General features: G+C 45.4%; 1 protein-coding gene across 5 annotated transcripts in view; it reads left to right on the top strand.

Annotated features, from left to right (window-relative positions):
- prickle1b (prickle homolog 1b) overlaps window positions 1–21,247 on the top strand; it is a 249,999-nt gene that overhangs the window by 183,621 nt on the left and 45,131 nt on the right. For 2 of the 5 annotated variants that reach the window (XM_086008704.1, XM_086008698.1), the window contains exon 1: window positions 5,461–5,601. The exons of the other annotated variants lie outside the window; for them this stretch is intronic. The gene's annotated coding sequence lies outside the window, so the exon portion shown is untranslated. Of the gene's footprint in view, window positions 1–5,460; window positions 5,602–21,247 lie in introns of those variants that run through there. 5 annotated transcript variants of the gene reach the window in all.

The following is a 21,247-nucleotide window of genomic DNA, read 5'->3' as shown; positions in this document are numbered from 1 at the left end:
GAGTGAGTCTCAGAGTCTGTGTGAGAGAGTGAGTCTCAGAGACTGTCTGTGAGAGAGAGAGAGTATCAGAGTCTGTGTGTGAGAGTGAGTCTCAGAGTCTGCGAGAGAGAGACAGTCTCAGAGTCTGTGTGAGAGAGTGAGTCTCAGAGTCTGTGTGAGAGAGTGAGTCTCAGAGTCTGTGAGAGAGAGTGAGTCTCAGAGTCTGTGTGTGAGAGTGAGTCTCAGAGTCTGCGAGAGAGAGAGAGTCTCAGAGTCTGTGTGAGAGAGTGAGTCTCAGAGTCTGTGAGAGAGAGTGAGTCTCAGAGTCTGTAAGAGAGAGAGTGAGTCTCAGAATCTGTGTGAGAGAGAGTGAGTCTCAGAGTCTGTGTGTGTGAGAGTGAGTCTCAGAGTCTGTGTGAGAGAGAGTGAGTCTCAGAGTCTGTGTGTGAGAGTGAGTCTCAGAGTCTGTGTGCGAGAGAGTGAGTCTCAGAGTCTGTGAGAGAGAGTGAGTCTCAGAGTCTGTGTGTGAGAGAGTGAGTCTCAGAGTCTGTGTGTGAGAGAGTGAGTCTCAGAGTCTGTGTGAGAGAATGAGTCTCAGAGTCTGTGTGTGAGAGAGTGAGTCTCAGAGTCTGTGTGTGTGAGAGTGAGTCTCAGAGTCTGTGTGTGAGAGAGTGAGTCTCAGAGTCTGTGTGAGAGAATGAGTCTCAGAGTCTGTGTGTGAGAGAGTGAGTCTCAGAGTCTGTGTGAGAGAGTGAGTCTCTCTCTCACACAGACTCTGCTGGAGGGCCACCTCCAGTTCTCTGCCTCTCACTCATGTTCTGTGCTCTCTTCTCCTGCAAGGAGGAAAGGAAGTGACATATGAGAGAGTCGTGGTAATGGATGGATGGACAACATTTGTTGAGGGTGACTATGAGGGTCAGGCGTGATATTGTATAAAGATGAGGGTGTCAGTGGTGGAAAGGCAGAGAGGGATGTGAGGAAGTGCATAGACAGAGAGGGATGGGTGCACCTGCAAGGTAAGTTGGTGTGAGGAGTGATGTGCTAGAGTAGGCTTGGGAAGGCAGAGTGAGGGGGTTGGGGGTGATACGCACATCAAGGTGTAGGTGAATGTGCCACTGTACTCACCTTTCCTGCTCTGCTTATGTCATTAAACCACTTTCGGCACTGAATCCAGGAGCGTGGCACCACACTCCTACTGCTCACCTCATGAGCAACCTTCGGCCACACCTACACAATAGCAAAATACTGCGGATGCTGGAAATCTGAAATAACAACAGAAAATGCTGGAAATACTCAGCAGGCCAGGCAGCATCCGTGGAGAGAGAAACAGAGTTAACGTTTCAGGTCTGGGACCCTTCATCAGAACTGGAAAAAGCTGGAGATGTAACAGATTAAGCAGGCGCAGAGACAGGGAGGGGAGGAAGGAATTGAAGGAACATACTGTGCTGAGGTAAGAGTTGCAAATGGGGATGTCAAAATCATACAGCATGAAAATTGGGAGCAGGGGTTATAGTTTGAAATTGTTGAATTAAATGTTGAGTCCAGAATGCTATAAAGTGCCTAATCGAAAGATGAGGTGCTGTTGCTCGAGCTTACGTTGAGCTCCATTGGAACAGTGTAAGAGGCCGAGGACAGAGAGATCAGAGTGGGAGTGAAGCGGAGAATTAAAGTGACAGGCGACCGGAAGCTCAGGGTCACCCTTACGGACTGAATGGAGGTGTTCCGCAAAGCGGTCGCCCAATCTGCGTTTGGCCTCCCCAATGTGGAGGAGACCACATCGTGCGCAGCGAATACAGTATATTAAATTGCAAGAAGCACAAGTAAATCGCTGTTGCACCTGGAAGGAGTGTTTGGGGCCCTGGACAGTGGGAAGGGAGGAGGTAAAAGGGCAGGTGTTGCATCTCCTGCGCTTGCACGGGAAGGTGCCGGGCGAAGGGGAAGGCCTGTTAGGGGTGATTGAGGAGTGGACCAAGGTGTCACAGAGGGAGCGGTCCCTTCGGAATGCTGAAAGGGGAGGGGAGGGGACCTTCTTGGTTTCACTGGCAGGCTTCTTCCTCCCGTCAGTAGGGAACAGTATCTCCCTGCGGGCCCTTACAGCCCCCAGCATCACATCCAGGGAGGCGTCACTAAAGCGAGGCGCAGCCTTGGAACTTTGGGACCCCATTCTGACAGTTCCTTCTTTTCTTCTCCCACCTCCAGAATCCATCAAATGTCAGTTTTGCAGTATCCCTTTAAATAGCAGAGTTTAAATCAACTCAAGCAGGTCGTCATCACGCCTGTTCAACCTAATTGTTCGGGAAAACCGGACGTTAGATGCATATGCAGTGGCTGGGTTAAAAAGCCACTGACAGACGTGCTGCACTTATCTACGGGTTTCCCGCTCCCAGCGCGTCGTCAAGTAAACCCCCCCCTTTGTCTCAGAAATGTTGAAAGTAAAATGTCCCTTGTATGATTTAGTTATTTTTCCCAGACCCTTAAATTAAGAGGCAAAGCAGTGTTTTATGCAGAACAACTCTCATCTTGTTTAACAGCATTTACTTAACTCGCAGTTTTGGCTGACAAATATACTTGAGATTTTAGCATTGGTTAAAGTGAAATTTCTGTTTCCCAACACAACGGTGACTGCACTTCAAAAGTACATCATTGGCTGTAAAGTGCTTTGGGACGTCCTGAGGTTGTGAAAGATGCTATATAAAGGCAAGTCCTTTACTTTGCCTTCCTTTACAGTCAGCTTGCTACACGAGAGTTATGCTTTGGGAACTGGCCCCTCTATTACTGGTCTCAGATAATGCAAAAGCAGCTTGACACACTTTGAGCTGCCTACCAATTGGGTTTCACTAAGAGTAAAATAATGGCCCAGAAATTCGGGTCGGGGGCTTCCCGCGGATGCAAGCCCCCGACCTGCACTTACCTTGCGCGCCGGCCGTTGAGCTGTGGGCCCGCGTGGAATTCCGATCCGGGGCCTGGTCCAGCTGCCGGCGCGCAGTGCTTGCGTATCCCAGGGGCGCAGTTAGTTCGATGCGTCCCCTGAGATCACGTGGGCCATGGAGAGCCAATCGGAGCAGGGAATGCTCCATTCATAAGTCTGACAGGAAGTGCTGTCAAGACTTATAAATACTACGGCCCCAAAATAGCACTAAATCTTCAAATAATTTTTTTTTTAAATCACATTTTTTAAATAAACTATAAATTACATGAAATAACTATTTTAAACAATAATTTAAATTTTTGAAAAAAGTAATTTTATTTTCTAACGGGGCTAAAAATAAACTTACCTTGCTTTAAAGTATTTAAAAATAATAAACCTGTGGAAAAAATGTTTTAATTTTAATTAATTCACCACTTACCTTGTAAAAAGCAGGCCTTACGCCTGCTTTTTACATTTCTAAATTCTGCAGGCTTACGTTCCCAGGAAAACCTGTAAAAAAGACCGAAGATCGATGCGCACGCGCAGCCCCTCCTGCGCACGCATTCGACCTCTGAACCCCTTCGTTCAGAGGAACGGAAGTGCCGGTTTCCCGCGCATGCACAGTGCATGCAGGACACCGGCACTTCCATTGGGCCTACGGGTGAGTACCCCATGCGTACTCGCCCGTGGAGACCTGAATTTCTGGGCCAATATATAAATTGACGCTTGATCTGTGGAACTTAAATTGCTTCAAATGTGTATTATATTAATTTAAGCATGTTTTCTAAAACAAATGAAGGTAAATTTAATTTCCTCCTGTGTGTGCTGAAATAACTGGTTGAAAATCATGTGGACTATTTAAAAAACAGTGACATTTAACACAAAAGCGTGCGTGTGAATGTGAATTACAAAGATGTGTGAACGTCCGATTAGTTGTGCAAGGTGAAAAACAGTCGGAACATTTGGTTTAAGTTCTCCATATATTTAGCAACTGAGGGTTGCTAAACTCTAAGGCCTAAATTCAACATTGTTGTGCTCGTTTTACAAGCATAAAATAGCCGCAACTATGCCGTATTTGCAGTGGGAAGGCCCGCGCCCGACTTGTGTGTGCACTCAGGCCGCGCCTGAATTCGGCAGGGCCTATTTAGGTGGGTGTAGCCGCTGCCTGAAATGAGCACAGGGCTGATTTTAATATTGAAATGAGGCTCCTGCGCTAATTTCCAGTCCCATTCGTTCCAACAACTTTGTCAGGTTCCACAGCAGCCCACCCGGTGGTCCTTAGAGGCAGTCCTTGGAAGTACCCTGCAGGTAAGGTTTTTTTATTACTTACATTAATGTTGAGCCAGGAGGAGCAGGAGTGCTCCCCTTACCTCCACATCAAGACTATAGCCACTGCCGACCCATCCCCCACCCCCAGCGCCCCCACCCGATTGCTTCCAGTAAGATCGGTAGAAACCCCGGAAAATCTGCTTAATGCTTACCCTATTTCTCTGGGGTTTGGTCGATCTTCCTCCTAAGTTATAGTAGGAGATCCTGACTCCTGGCTGGCCTCCCACATTCCACCCTACGTAAACTTGAGGTGATCCAAAACTCGGCTGCCCGTGTCCTAACTCACACCAAGTCCCATTCGCCCATCTCCCCTGTGCTTGCTGACCTACATTGGCTCCCGGTTAAGCAACACCTCGATTTCAAAATTCTCATCCTTGTTTTCAAATCCCTCCATGGCCCCGCCGCTCCCTATCGCTGTAATCTCCTGCAGCCCCACACCCCCCCGAGATATCTGCGCTCCTCTAATTCTGCCCTCTTGAGCATCCCTGATTATTATCCCTCAACCATTGGTGGCCGTGCCTTCTGTTGCCTAGGCCCTCAGCACCAAAATTCCCTGCCTAAACCTGTCTGCCTCTCCTACCCCTTTCCTCCTTTAAGACGCTCCTTAAAACCTACCTCTTTGACCAAACTTTTGGTCACCTGCCCTAATTTCTCCTTATATGGCTCGGTGTCTTATAATACTCCTGTGAAGCGCCTTGGGATGTTTTACTACGTTAAAGGCACTATATAAATTCAAGTTGTTGTTGAGATCAGGAGGTCAATTCTACACTCCATAGGTTTCAAGTCTTTTGACAAAAGAGCCCTCTGCACTAGTAACTGTGAACATCTGATTGAAAGCTCTACAATCACCTCACATAAACTGAATCAACAACTGTCAGAAGTGTTGTGAAACTAACCAGAGTATTCACTTTCTTTAAACATATAAAATCTTGGCAGGAGATGGGATGTCCACAGATACCTCAAGGCAACGCAGTTGGGGGGATAGTGCAGCATTTTGGAAAGAGTGTGCTCAATTTCAAATTTGCTGCCTATGCCCTTTGTCTGTACTTGCTTAAATAATACATCCATCGTCAAGCATCACAAAGCATTTTCCTTGTAATGTTTCATTGCCAGAATTTAAGGTGGAATTATTTTTTTTTTTAACGCATGAAGCAAGTGTTAGCATGTGTGAGATCTGGGAAATGTTAGAACCTGTTTTAGTGCAAATGGGAGTGGCTATAGATGGAGAGTTTACAGGGTGGGTCAGAATAAGCACCAGGCTTGAAGCAGAGCTCAGATTGCTCCTCTCCCGACAACTCAATTGCACTATAAATCTTGGTCTGCAATCAGATCTGTTTGATGTTCCAACAAGATAGGCTGCAATCGGACGATAGTGGGAATTGCTGGTGAGTTCTACAAACACTTGACAAATATTTGAATTGTTATCTCTTGTGGGGTGCTGAGCTCTGTGTTTCTGAGTTGAAGAGACAGCTGCTTCAAGCACTTCTATCAGTGGCACTGAGATCGGTGCAGATAATGCCAGCATTATCATTTGTGTGTGGTATTTCTTGTTGTTGGCTGTTTAAAAGTTAATTGTGCTATTGCATTTTGAGAGTAATTACCTGAAAGAGTTGAAGTATCTCACACATGTTAATTAATGAGGTGCATTACTTAACATTTAGTATGCGTGACACCGTTTTGAGCCTTCTGTCCCCTTTCTTTTCGCACCGCATTTGATGCCAGTTCACAGCTAATTCGGAGTAAAAGTGAATGGTGCAGTTCTCGGCTTCTTATTAAGTTTCCACCTCTGGATGCCGGGTTTTAATCAGCTGCGATTCTCAACGGGGGCACCGCCTCGCCCTTCACCTCCCCCCCGGCTGCTGGAATATTACTCTCCGCCCCCCCCCCAACCTCTGGTGAAAGTCCTGTCTTAGTTTTTCAATTTGGGTCCGTGGTAGAGAGAAAAAAAAAATCAGAGACTGCTAACGTGATAGGTGAAGTGAAACAGGGGCAAAGGCCTGCGTGACCCTGGCCTTAGCTACACACTGGCGGTGGTGATGTCCAAGCAATGCTGATGGAAACCAGACCCACTAAAGGAGGGATGGGGGGGCCAAATATTGCAAATGATGGAAAGCTGAAATAAAAAAGAAAACGCTAGCAATCTACACCAAGCCTGTGAGCATCTGAAAACATTGGTCAACCTTTTGGGTGGAGACCCTTCACCGGAACGGTTTTCACACTAACGCCCATTCCAATCACTGTGCTTATATCCTAGCAGAGGACTCAGAACCCCCACAAAATCCTCCCACACCATACCGCTCATCGCAGCCACTCCATTCTGCCTGTCGTCTGATTTCACACTGCTTCAAGTTAATTTAAAAGCACGTTGCTTTTCCCCTGCAGATATAAAGAGCATGGGCAGAATATAATCAAACATTTCAGATGTTGAATTTTCACTCTTAAAAGCACCCCATGTGGCTGGGGTAGCTCCCCCGGGCCCGATTCACCATACTGGGCCTGGATTCCAGCTAGCCAGACTTAACCCCTAGGTGAGTCAGAAGATTACGTAGCCTTTATTTCTATCTTTGTGCTGTTTTCTTGCAAACGGACTCAAACAAACCTTTTTTTCCCCCACAATCCAGTTGCTTGCGCGGAACAGCATCTGAGTCAAGATGCAGATGTATTGTGCTTCAGGGTAGTTGTGCAATGTTCTGCCTCTTGGATAGATGGCAATATGAACTGAAGGAGTAAAGAGGCCCAGGGCCTTAAGCTACTGAACCAGGTGTGTGAGTGTTTAGGATTAAGAGTTAAGTTGCTGTTTCAAAGATGGAAGTTGCAATTTATTTTGAAACCAAAATGTAAGTGGATCTGTCGTTGTGTACCTGCCGTTTAGATTGAGGTTAATCATTAAGGGGTAGGGTTGCAAATAAACTCTGATCATTTCTCCCAGGATATTGAGAATATGATTACTCAACCAGAGAGGGAAGAAGGCTCCAGGTTCAGTCCCTGGTCTGTGCTGTGTTAACTAAACTCACCTGGGGCAGCATTAGAGGACTTCAATGCCCAAGCTTAGGGAAATGAAAAATCAAGTAAGGCTTCTGCTCCTGGTTGCCCCTGCTTAAAAAATGCATGTGTGCCAGTGTGGGGCGATCTGCATTAGGTGTGATTTCTACTGCTGTCTAATTCTCAAAATACTGTCTAGGCTCACACAAAAATAGCCACTGGAATGGGGTACTGGAGGGAGGCTGGTGCATGCTGACCCATAACAAGAAAGAAACAATGTCGACAGGAGAGGGAAATAAGAGGAATAAAAAATAAATTTTAAAACAAAGGTACCTTTAATGGAAAAGCAGGTCTATTGGCGCCATACAGTAACAAAGCCAGTTCCAAGATAAAGAAACAGGAGATTCTTTAACACTGGCACTTGTTTAGTTCGTTTCTTGGGAGATTGCCTGGAAACCAATGCAGATTCCCTTCTCTGGTGATCCAAACTCACCAAGCACCAGTGTGTAGAGAAGCACCTTTCAGCCTCCTCATCCTAACGGGGTCAGCCTTGGCATAGCGGTAGCACACTCTCGCCTCTGAGTTAGAAGGTTATGGGTTAGGAACATAGGAACAGGAGGAGGCCATTCAGCCCCTCGAGCCTGTTCCGCCATTCAATGAGATCATGGCTGATCTGTGACCTAACTCCATATACCCGCCTTTGCCCCATATCCCTTAATACCTCTGGCTAACAGAAATCTATCAATCTCAGATTTAAAATTAACAACTGATCTAGCATCAACTGCCGTTTGCGGACGAGAGTTCCAAACTTCTTTCACCCTTTGTGTGTAGAAGTGTTTCCTAACTTCACTCCTGAAAGGCCTGGCACTAATCTTTGGCCTATGACCCCTAGTCCTAGACTCCCCAACCAGCAGAAATAGTTTCTCTCTATCTACCCTATCAGTTCCCCTTAATATCTTGAAAACTTCGATCAAGTCCCACTCCAGAGACATGAGCCCAAAATGTACAGTGGCCTCATAAAATATATGTGAATATACCTCAAAAGCTTCATAAAATATATGCGTGAATGCACACCTATATGCACAATAGCTGAATAAAATATATTCCTGAATGTACTTTCTTGAGAAAGAAAAACAAGTGGACAAGGGAGCATCATAGGATTGTATTAACCGGTTGTCCACTAATACCAGCACCAGTGATTTCCAGTCTAATGTTTTCACACTACAAGACAGCATTGACAGGTGAATAACACAATACTAAGCTGTTTCTTTGTTATTCAAGGAATCACATGGTAGGAGTACTGATATCTAGAATAAATTAATATGCTTCAGGCACAACATAGTTCCAAAATGAACAGCTGTACCATTTACAGGACTCCTCTGTGGTGTCTGCAGTGCATCTTTTTAATTGTAGTCTTACCATGACGTGTTTTGCTGGTTTAAGTTGTCTGCTGAACATAAACCCAATGTTAATTCAATGGAAAAGCCTTCACATCGGGGTGAAACAAATGTGTGGCTGCAAAATACTGGTGCAACCAGTAAAGACATAGGGCGGGGAGTGGGTGGGAAGTTGCGGGAAGAACTAAGAGCTGTGAGAAATCAGAAATCGGGAGGTGAGAATAAGAGGGTCGAAGGCATTAGTAACAGCAACAGAATCCGCATACCAAATTGATGTGACTGGTGAAGGAGTCATAAATGAACTTGAATGGCTGGAGGGGAATCATAGCCCTAGGGTTGGTTTCTAATGGAAGGGTTCCAATTCAATGTGGGTGGAGTGCTGCAAATATTCAAATATTCATTTGTGACTGTTCAAACAGCCATTGTACTCCAGTGTGGCCCAGTGCCTGAACGATTACACCCTCATTTATACCAGAGCTGTAAATTCCAGATTTTGTTCTGATGATACTGCTGTTGCAACTTAAAAGGTACCACCCAACCATAGTAAATCCAATCTTACTTATGTTGCTCCAAAACAAAAAACTGCTCTAAAACTGACTCTGATGTAGCCCCCCTTTTGAACTGAGTTGGTACGAACAGGGTGATTACAACTGAGGACTTCATTTGCACAGATACTGCAATTGAAAATTCACTTCCACAAACTGGACCCTTTGTGAAATGGCCCTGATTTTCCAGTTTCTTTCAGCAGATCTGTACCAGTGCCAGCTGTGATAGAGAACATCCATGTGGGTTAATGTGACAGAAGTTGTGCGACAAGCTTGAGGAATCCATAAAAATGTGGGTCCCTGATGCTGTTGAGTCTCGTGAGGTCACCAGTTTTGTACTGGAGACTGGTGTCAGTCTTGGCCCAATGGTAACACTTGCGTCTCTGAGTCAGAAGGTTGAGAGTTAAAGTTCCATTCTAGGGACTTGAACACATAACCTAGGCTGACACTTCAGTGCAGTACTGTCGGAGGTGCCGTCTTTTGGATGAGACATTAAACCAAGGCCCCATCTGCCCTTTCAGGTGGAATTAAAAGATCCCATGGCACTATTTTGAAGAAGAGCAGAGGAGTTCGCCTTGGTATCCTGGCCAATATTTATCCCTCAACCAACGTCACAAAAAAGATTATCTGGTCATTATCACATTGCTGTTTGTGGGAGCTTGCTGTGCGCAAATTGGCTGCCACATTTCCTACATTACAACAGTGACTACTCTTCAAAAGTACTTCATTGGCTGTAAAGTGCTTTGGGACATCCTGAGATTGTGAAAGGTGCTATATAAGTGCAAATCTTTCTTTTCTTTTGTAATCAAAAGGAGAATCGCGATTATGCCATTAACGTAAAAGAGCCTCCAACTAACACATTCCAACAGCACCAGTGAGACACCAGAATCTGTCTCTCTTTTACAGTACTTGATTCCAGCACAGGGCCTTGTGGCACCTGGGAGCCCGTTGTGGCTCGGTTCTAAAGTCTGAAGTCTTCAACTGTGTAGAAATGCAGAGCTCAGTGTACCAGAAGTGAATCAAAACTGGTCTCTTGTCAAAGAGACTTTAGTGGGCTTAACCTGTTGCATAAGGGTTAACATGAAGGCCATTATAAATGAGGGCTTTTTGTCTTTGCTCGGGGGTGAGAGGTGCAGGAGACAGAAGTGGGGATCTGGTCTTCAACAAATAACAGAAACTGAAATATATTCATTGCATCTTAGTTACAAGCAACAGACCAAGGAAAGCACTTTGTAGAGTTGGTGATCTAAACTAGCAGTGAACTAAGCAGAAACGTCAAAGTCAGTGTTCATTGACGTGGAAATGAGCCTGTCCTTCTGCATAAAGACTTGCTATTCAACAGGAAGTAAAATGTCTTCACTGACTGGTGTGAGTGAAATATATGGGAGAATAATTGTGGTAAGGCAATTGATCTTCTTACATGGAGGCGATTTAAAAAGCAGCAGGTTTTGTGATGCGACTTGGTAAATAGTCATGACACTGACAGCTCATAAATCTATTGGGCTTTCTTCTTCTTTGACTGCTGAAAGTCAGCCAGAACTGTAAAAAGTATCAGGCCCATTATAGATATATTTTTCAAATTAATGTCTGTATTACCTCATTGTTCGGGAGGCTCTCCTGCTAGTTACAAAGTATTTTAACAGTGAAAAGGTAGATCTAGCCCAGTTCTCCCTCTCCCACATTCCTTAAACGTCTCAGTTGTTTGGGGAAAGGACTGCATCGTAAAGCCACAATCTGCCATTGGGTTTAAAGCTGCCTATTCTTCCAAAGTAAATGTGAAAGCCAAACTCCAATAGTAATTGGGCCTCTGCATTACACAGTGGAGCCAAGCAGCGCTGCACAAGTCTCTTCCCGACTCAGAGATTTGATAGTGAGGCAGCAGTGCATGGACATCCTGCTTCCTACTCAAGAAGATTTCTAACAGGCATAGGAGAGCTTTAGGGGAGCAGTAACCTAGTTAGCAGCACTGCACAACTAAGACTATAGAAGGTGTTTTGCTACTTGTGGTAGGGACTCTATTTGTTAGATGGGACTAGTTTCTGGCGGTGGTATCCCCAATATCTGAGTCTGTTTCATTAGTATAAACTGGTCATACCTGCACACTTCTGTGGAGATTAGGATTTCTTCAAGGCCTTGAGATGTAACTAAGAATTTCAGATGAGTATAGGAAGCTGTGCAATGAGAATAGAAGGTGAATAAGTCATGATATATTTTTACTCAACTTCCCCAAAACCCTTTTACATATACTGAACATCTACAGTCATCTAGTGTCAGCTGGAGCTCAGTGATAGCTCTCTCGCCTCTGAGTCCAGAGACTTGAGTACAAAATCTAGGCTGACACTCCAGTGCAGTACTGAGGGAGTGCGGCACTGTCGGAGGTGCTGCCTTTCGAATTAGACATTAAACTGAGGCCTCGTCTGCCCTCTCGAGTGGATCTAAAAGATCCCATGGCACTATTTCTAGAGTTCTCCCCAGTGTCCTGGCCAATATTTATCCCTCAAACCAACATCACTAAAACAGATTATCTAGTCATTATCACATTGATTTTTGCAGGATCTTGCTGTGCACTAATTGGCTGCCGCGTCTCCTACATTACAACATTGGCTACACTTCAAAAAGTACTTCATTGGCTGTAAAGTGCTCTGGGGCATCCTGAGGCTGTGAAAGGTGCTATAGAAATGGAAGTCGTTTTTTCTTTTTCATTCATTCTTTACCTCATGCAGACCTGTTCAGAGCAGACCACCGAAGCAAAAAAAACAAATCTAAAATTCCCAGGCTTGATATCAATGATGACAGAGCCTGGGCTGCACTTTCTCCAAGCCCACAAGCGTTGCACTTTTCAGCCCTGATGTTGATTTGGTGAAGTCGGCAAATCTGTGGAATCTTCGATAGATTAAACCTTGAGTGGCCAGCAGGAAGATGCACGAACCCAGCTTTAAATTATTGTTTCTGTGGTCAATTTGTGCTCATCAAGGCATGTCAGTGCTGGGAAATGGAACAATGTTTAGTGTGGGCAGCAAGTACTCCCAAGATCATGAACTGAATGGACCCAGAGCCAAGCCCCCTCTACCCTGCCTCAACCTCAGAATTTCCATTTCTCACACCAGTCACTTTTGTAATCGCTCAAAGTGACAATACAAATTGGTGTTGAATAACATGTTGAGGACTTTGGGTCGATAGCTTTTACTCCCTTAGGAGACTCCCATCCCGTTTGCCTAGTCTCGGAGGTGAAAAGACATTGTTCTAACCCATTAAGATGCCCAGTTCTCCAGAAACAACTGCACTTTAATATGGACGCCAAGCTAACTGGAAGCATTCATACAAGTGATATTGTCCATGATGTGCAAAATGAGCTGGCAAACCCGAACATACTTCAGTTACAAGTAATCTTCCTCCACAAAGTATAAAGTAAGGTAAAATTGTATCAAATTAATTAGTTAAAAGCAAGTTCAAAGCTGATGTTAGGAAGTACTCTTTACACAAACAGTGATTAATACCTGGAATGTTTCCCGGATAAAGCAGAGAAGGAATGAGAATCATTCAGGAGGCATCTGAATGCCGAATTGGTAGGGAGGGACTGTAGGCTTCAATGGAAGGATGAGCTGGAATGACCTCTGTCATTTTCATTTATCTTTGTGGCATTTATCTATCTGGCATGAAAAGAATGGCTTTAAACTTTCATTCAGACATAATTAATTCTAATACCAGTTTAATCCCTGCTAAAGAGAGACTGCCAGAATCTCATTAAATTCCCCCATTCTGCTTGCAGAACAGTTTCTGTTTAATTACCATATAAACGACTTCAAAAACAATTTATTTAATATTAATATTGAAAACAGACTGAGATTAAGCCATAAAACACAAATTCTTGGGTGTGTACTCCAGACAAAGTATAAATCTGAACCCTTGTTACATTTGGAATGTGCCAAAAATGTTACTATAATTAAAATGCTGTTTAATGTTGGCTACAGACATGAGGGATTTTAATAGATAATCCATTTAATTCCTTTGATTTATTATTTTTTCCTACAAAATTACTTCCATATTGAACAAAACTTTCCATTTTGTGGCATTAGTGCTATCCCTAGTGGAAACTCAATGCGAGCTCATTGCAGATGCATTGGCGAGCCCATGCTGATTGCTGTGGTAATGCTGAAGGGTTTAGGAGGAGAATTCCAGATTGGAAGACCATGATGGCTGCAGGATATGCCACCGGTGTTAGAGTTGAGGGGGAGTAGGTCACACTGTAGTCCATAGGTGGAGGTTCGGAGCTGGAATATAGGGTTGGAGTTTGCACAGTAGAATGGAGCAAGGCTAAAGAGTTGTTGTAAAGAGACGTTTGTGTCGGAGGTGTAAGCTAGTTGGAGTTTTTATAGACTGGAGCTTGGCAAGGCAGGCATTGCACTGAAAAGGTCAGGCTTGGAGGTGATAATGATGTGGGTAAGGGTTTTGGGGAAGTGGTGGTGAGCTAGGGATGGACATTGGTGGTGTTTTGAAGTGGAAATAGATGGTCTTGGTGATGGATATTGGGTCTGAAGCTCAGCCCAGGGTCAGGCAGGACGCCAGGACAGGTCGCACACTGTCGGGGTCCATTTAAGTGCCAGTGTAAGTGGGCTGTGCTGATTATACTTGCTTTTTACACCAGTATGAGAAGGTAGGGAACATGAGAGATTGGTGACAGAGCTCGGCACACACACACACAAAGAATGCAAGCTTGTGTGGAACGTGATTTATATTACCTCCTGTTTGCTTCTGATTTAAAGAAACCGATGGAATAGATAGATGGCGACAGGATTTTTAAAATCAGCAGGGCCTACATAAGTGCCATGGCATGGAGACAATCAGATAAAGCCCCTCGATTTCACAACATTAATATGTCGTGGTAAATACACCACCCAGTGTGTCACTAAGCTATACAGAGCAACAGGTCCAGCTTGAATTCCAAGCTTGTGCTGCATTAGCTAATGTCAGCGGGGTAACACTTGTGGCGCTATAGCTGGCCTCAATGTCCTTGAGCTAGGAAGGGCTACATCAGCCAGGGCTCTTGATTACTATTGAATAGCCACCATGCTGGAAACTGGGTATGTATGGAGATCGGGTGAGAATAAGATGAGGCTCAGTTCTGATACCTGACACACACTTCCAGCAGCGGCACAAACGGCGTTCTCTAGCCACCAACTCCATCTCTGGCAACTGTCTGAGGCTAAACCAGACCGCTCGCAACCTTGGTGTCATATTGACCCCGAGATGAGCTTCCGACCACATATCCGCTCCATCACCAAAACTGCCTATTTCCACGTCTGTAATATCGCCCGACCCCGCCCCTGCCTCAGCTCATCTGCTGCTGAAACCCTCATCCAGGCCTTTGTTACTTATAGACGTGACTATTCCAAAGCACTCCTGGCCGGCCTCCCATCTTCCACCCTCCACAAACTTGAGGTGATCCAAACCTCCGTTGCCAGTATCCGAACTCGCACCAAGTCCCGTTCACCCATCACCCCTGCGCTCGCTGACCTACATTGGCTCCCGGTTGAGCAACGCCTCGATTTAAAAATTCTCATCCTTGTTTTCAAATGCCTCCATGGCCTCGCCCCCTCCCTATCTCTGTAACCTCCCCATGCCCTACAAGCCTCCGAGATATCTGCGCTCCTCCAATTCTGGCCTCTTGAGCATCCCTGATTTTAATCACTCCACCATTGGCGGCCGTGCCTTTTGCTGTCATGGTCCTAAGCTCTGGAATTCCCTCCCTAAACTATTCTGCCTCTCTACCTCTCTTTCCTCCTTCAAGGCACTCCTTAAAACTTAGCTCTTTGACCAAGCTTTTGGTCATCTGCCCTAAAATCTCCTTACGCAGCTCGGTGTCAAATTTTGTTTGATAACACTCCTGTAAAGCGTCTTGGGACGTTTTACTACATTAAAGGTGCTATATAAATGTAGGTTTGTTTCTTTCTCATTAGTCAGCATTGTTAGTCATTGTTCTTTGAAGGTTGATAGCCTAGGTATATAGATGGAAGTGTCCAAGCCCAGTAACATCAGCTCTGTGTGCAGCAACATCGCAGCTTGAGAGCAGAATGCTAACCAGGCCGTTCCCACCAGACAAAAGACAATGGAAATCCACAAGCACTCCAGATCTGGATCCTTTCTTCACCTCCCTGTGTATGTGTGTTCTGGCCTTGACTGTAACAATGGCGATCAAAGGAGGTTGACTCCTTTTAGCACCCTGCGGACACAAACAGATTCATAACACTCCCTGCCGATATTCAGTTTAAACTGCCTCGAAACTGCTTGCTCCATCACCTCAGCGTGTAGTGCTGGTAACTGGTGCAAAAATAACCGCTTCATTTGAACCTACCTAAACTTGGCTGGGGGTTTAATCAACTGGATAAACTGTGGTTTAAACCCTGGTTAAATTTCTCCTCGCAGTGTGCTAAGGTGGCTTAAAAGCTACCTTAAAGCTAGAGGTTTTTCATGATGTACATGGAAAGCTGGAGCTATACATGAACACAGTGTTCTTTTCCTCGGGCTATGCTGCTCTGTTATTTAATGCTGTCTTTGGCATAGCTACCCAAACTGTAACATGAAGCTGTGAGTGAGGCTGGAATCGGTGTACACAAGATAACATCCAAGTGTTGGTCTTGCAATGTTTTCAGTGCCTACCAAACACAGTGGGACAGCTGCCAAGAGGTATACTGCCTTTTAAATCAAGTTGCCTTAGCGAGAGAGAGAGAGAGAGAGATAGATAGAGATAGAGATATAGAAGGAATGAAAGGGAAGAACTTGCATTTATATAGCGCCTTTCATGGCCCCAAAGTGCTTTACAGCCAATGTAGTCACTGTTGGAATGTCAGAATCATGTTAACTGTTGCAACGACAGCGTAACACCAGCATTTAAATCCACTCTCAATGTCCGACATGGGCTCAGTGGACCATTCCTTTTAAAGGGGTGTTGTCATCATTTAAAGGGGTTTTCAGGCCTGCCTGGCTCTGTAAAGGTTTTGGAGCAGCTCAGTGGCTCTGTCGTTACCAGCACTGGGATTGGACCATACAGGCAGACCAGGAGGATACCAAGTTTATTCTTTCCGAGTCGCTCGATCTCAGCTGAGTCACAGTAGAGATGCTGCAATGAGACTTGTACGGAGTCATTTTCACCTTCACTGCCTGGGCAGTAACCTGGTGGAGCGGATGGCCCGCCCATTGTGAAACCCTCCCAATTTTTGATCCCATTGACTGGAAAGAGTTAAAAAGAGAGACTTGCATTTCTATTGCGCCTTTCACAACCACCGGACGTCCCAAAGCGCTTTACAGCCAATTAAGTACTTTTGAAGTGTAGTCACTGTTGTAATGTGGGAACTGCGGCAGCCAATTTGTGCACAGCAAGCTCCCACAAACAGCAATATGATAATTGACGTAAGAAAACTACAAGGCACTTGGTCTGAGTATTAAACAAAGCTTTAATCAACTGTTTTTCAACATGGAGATCGAGTTGTGTCCTTCACTAGTTCCTGTTAAAGAATGTCCTGAGCAAGCTGGGCCCATGCCCGAGTATTTATACTCTCCCTGGACAGCACCACCAGCAGACCGCCCAGTATTATTTCATAAGTCATTTCTACATGAATGACAAGATTCATGTCAATAATGACCAGATAATCTGTTTTAGTGATGTTGGTTGAGGGATAAATATTGGCCAGGACACTGAGGAAGAACTCCCCTGCTCTTCTTCAAAATAGTGCCACAGGATCTTTTACATCCACCTGAGAGAGTGGACGGGGCCTCAGTTTAACGTCTCATCTGAAAGACGACACCCCTATCCAGTGCAGCACTCCCTCAGCACTGCACTGGAGTGTCAGCCTAGATTTTTACGCTCAAGTCGCTGGAGTGGGACTTGAACCCACAACCTTTCTTTATTCAGAGGCGAGAGTGCGACCCACCGAGCCACAGCTGACACTTATCAGTCACAGGTTCCTGCTCCTATCCCTACCTAGTGACCTCTGCTGGAAAGTGCATGTGCATGGAATCAGACTTGGCTATGATGCCTTCATTGGTTGAACAGACAATGCCCACTTGGGGAAGGGAAGAAGAAAATTGAATATATACATGTAAAAGCTTCCTCAACAGCTTTCTGGGTAAATGCAATGCATAGTGTAACACTGAGCCATGCAGATCAGAAGGGCCCCAGGCTCAGTCGCGGCCTGAGCTGAATTAGTAGTCTGCAGTAGAGACTCTGTCATCGCCCATAGACCAGATTGAGCAAAATTCAGCCAAGGCTCGCACTCCTACCCACTATCCAGGGACTCCTGCTGAAGTGTGCGTGTGTGCTTGCATTTATGCGTGGGTGCATGTGTGAGCATCAGGAGAAGACAATATCAGCCTTGCCTGATACCTCCCCATGGTCAAATAGCTTGTGGACGCTCACTGGGCTCGGGCAAAGAATGGACACTTATGCGAGAGAGCAGAGGGCCACCAGTAGGTGCAAACTGCTCCTCCGCTTGTGTTCACCTTCAGGAGAGAAAGGGAGAACACAGCGGAGAGAAAAAAGGCCTTTTTGGAGCTGCCGTATTGGAGGCCTTCTTCACAGTAAATTGTGACATCAACTTTAACATGAACTTCAGCAATTTGGCTTCTGGGCGCTTAATATTTTTTTAATTATTTTTTTTGCGCAAGTTCAATCCGTGACATAAATGTAATCACGGCATTCTGGATGACAGCATTCGCATTGTATAGGGGCACATATTGCTACAGGTTGGTTAACAACTTTTCAACACTGCCCCTTTAAAAGCCTGGTTAAAATGCTATGCTGTCTTCTTCTTGGCCTGCGAATAGCACTGGTAACAGGAGCCGATATCTAAGCTTCTAATGCCAGTGCCACCCCCCTCCCCCTCCCCCACCCGTCTTTAGTGAATTAGTGACAATAACCTGAATTTTATGACAAGGTTTGGGATACGCGATGAAAAGTGTGTATTGGCTGGACCATTAGGTTAATAGAACTTGTGTAGATCGACTAAAAAGATTGTCTCCTTAAAGTATCTCGTTAAGAAAAGTTAACTTTGTCTTTGTTTTTTTAAGACTGGCCCCTTTCCCACTAATCAGATTCTAATTTATTCTGCTTCTATATGCGTAGCCTGAAACAATTCCCTCAGTTCATGCTTTTTGTGTCTCTTCAAAAGGAAAAGGGTGTGAATGTGAGTTTGAGCCAATGTCCTGGACGAGTGAATAAATTCCTCATTAATTATATGACCATTTAACACTGGGTATCTAAACAAAAAGCTACACAATTTCATTGAAAACAAGGCCCTTTTGCATTTTTCTGACCTATAGATACTGCGCTAATAAATTATCTTTGATAATGACTTCCCATGGGAAGCAAAATAAACCAGCTAGTTGTAGGAAAAGGAAATGGGACCTAGGTGTTCACAGATAAATATTCAATTCCACTGAGGAAGCAGCTTGCTGGCCTTTGCAGGGCCTATGAAACTAGGCCCAACAATTGCAAAGAGACTGTTTTTGATGCAGGATGGGACACACCTTGCAGGTCCCAAGGAAATGAAGGCGGCAGCAAAGGCAAGTCGTTCCTCCTTTGTGCAGTGTTGACTGTGAGAGCCGTCACCAGCTCTGGCCAGGAGCCAAACAAGTCAAAATGATTTATACCTACAAGCTGTCTCTTTAAATGCGTGCTCTAAGGCAACTCACTGCTTCCATTCATGATTTAGTGCCATTGAGTCGTCCCACTCTTTCACAAACACTTACACCAAACGTATATCTCTGGTCGGCAAATCTGTCTGCGGCTTCCAACTGATGTTTGTTTCAACAAAATAACTGTTATGCTTTACACCTCTTTCTTCTACTTGTTCTGACTTACAATTTTGCCTCTGATTAAGCTACAGTAATCATTGTCTTAAATCTTAAAAGGTCTCAGTCCATAGTACCAAATATCAATCATTTTCAGCTGTAGATCAGTGGTAGCTCCCTCACCTCTGAGTCTAGAAGGTAGTAGGTTCATAGTCCCACTTGCAGAGACTTGAGCACAGAATCTAGGCTGACACTTCAGTGCAGCATTGAGGGAGTGCTGCACTGTCAGAGGCGCTGTTTTTCGGCGGTCCGGTGCTGAGATCACTCTCCCTGCTTCGGGCGGCCAGCTCTCGCCGCTCGCTCCTGCAACCGGAGCGAGGTGCTCGGCGAGTCGGGCAGAGGCAGCGCAGCGCGGTGAGCAGCAGCAGCAGCCAAGCCGACCCGCTGGAGCACATCAGCCAGCAGCTCCTCGGCGGGAAGGAATTCCGACTGGGAGGAGAGGAGCCGAGCATGGCGGCCAGAGGCTGACCCGCAAAGAGAGAAAAGTAGGCCCCGGGCCGTGGAGCCGGTGACGGTGAAGAGGAGGCTGAATTGAAGCATTCAGATCCCGACGATGTGTTCGGCGAGTTGGGCGGAGGAGCGCAGCGCAACGAGCAGCAGCAGCAGACTCACGATATGCTGCAGCACGTCGGCCGGCAGCTCCATTTCGGGTAACTCGCAGTCCGGATGGGAGGAGGGGAGCCGGGCATGGTGGCCAGAGCGGGAGAAGCAGGCCGCCACACGTGGAGCCGGCAACAGTGAGGAGGCCGCGGTGAAGAGGAGGACGGAGCGGCTGAGGGACATCGTGCTCCCAGTGCCACGGGAAGCCATTGTATTGACCCTGAACGCGGCGCTGTATGTATAGCTGACGCGTCCCCACGGGGAACAAGCATTCCATTGTACTTTGTTACATATGGCAAATAAATCTAATCTGAATCTGAATCTGAATATTAAAAACCGAAGCCCCGTCTGCCCTCTCAGGTGGAAGGGATCCCATGGCACTATTTCAAAGAGGAACAGGGGAGTTCTCCTCTGTGTCCTGGCCAATATTTATCCAACAACCAACATCACTAAAACAGATGATTTGGTCATTATCATATTGCTGTTTCTGGGAGCTTGCTGTGTGTAAATTGGCTGCTGTGTTTCCTAAATTACAACAGCAACTACACTTCAAAAGTACTTCATTGACTGTAAAGTGCTTTGGGACGTCCTAAGGCCATGAAAGGCGCTGTAGAAATGCAAGTTATTTCTTTTCTTCTTTCTTTATTAATTTGACACTAGCAAGTGATATAGGTTCTGCTGTGAGCCTCAACAATTACACTGAGCTGCTGGCAACACACGCACATTGTGTCAGGGACAAGTGCTGAGGTACATTGTTTATAAAAGCCCAAGTCTGAATTTCAGCTTCCATTACAAAGTACCACACTTGGGCCTTTTCAGGTACAGCTGTCCGTGGCCTTAAATAAAATTAAAAGGGGATTGCAACAGCATATTGATAAAAATGTGATTCAATTCAGTTATCATCTGTTCTCTGGTAGATTTTTTTACTTACAATTTATTTTAGTCCCAATATTTGTGTACCTCTATTTGTCTAGTTTGAGATTGAGGATATTCCAATCCCTGGTGGTGTTAGTGTCTATGAATTGGTTTCCTGGTATTCTACCGTGAAGGTCTTGCAATCCCCGGTAATCTAGAGTGCGTGAGGTTAGCTTGGAAATGTCTCTGTTCACTGGTAATCTTCACCGACCTTGGTTATTAAGATCAGGCTTTGGTTATGTAACCACTAAGTAAAGAGCTTGGTGGGAGTGCACTCAAAATGTCTTCTTCTCATGTTGCTGAAAATTGACATCTGTTGCGAGCTGGTGTGGTAAAATTGTTGGTGAGTTGTTTACTCTGACATTCCAAATTAACACTCCCATTCACAGATTCTTAAGAATCTCAGCAAAGTCTGGTGTTAATGGCCTATTGCAAGTTCCTGTCACTAAACATAATGCAAGTGCCATGCAGGTAATTACATACAGTACGTACATAAGGTGTCAGCCTTGGCTCAATTGGTAGCACTTTTGCCTCTAAATCAGAAGGTCGCGGGTTCAAGTCCCACTCCAGAGATTTGTGCACATGATCCAGGCTGCCACTTCAGTGCAGCTGAATACACCCAGTGTAAGTGGAGCAGCTCGAACAACACCTTTAACATAGCGAGGCACTTACAGGAGTGTAAATCAGACAAAAATTGACCAAAGAAGGAGACTTTAGGACATCGACCAAAGGCTTGGTCAAAGAGG

This window comes from Somniosus microcephalus, chromosome 16 (genome assembly GCF_052327205.1).
Source record: "Somniosus microcephalus isolate GS21.2 chromosome 16, FLI_Smic_1.0, whole genome shotgun sequence".
In the NCBI taxonomy this organism is placed as follows: domain Eukaryota; kingdom Metazoa; phylum Chordata; class Chondrichthyes; order Squaliformes; family Somniosidae; genus Somniosus; species Somniosus microcephalus.
The sequence above is the reverse complement of the archived record's forward strand: the minus strand, read 5'-3'. Positions and strand labels throughout refer to the sequence as shown.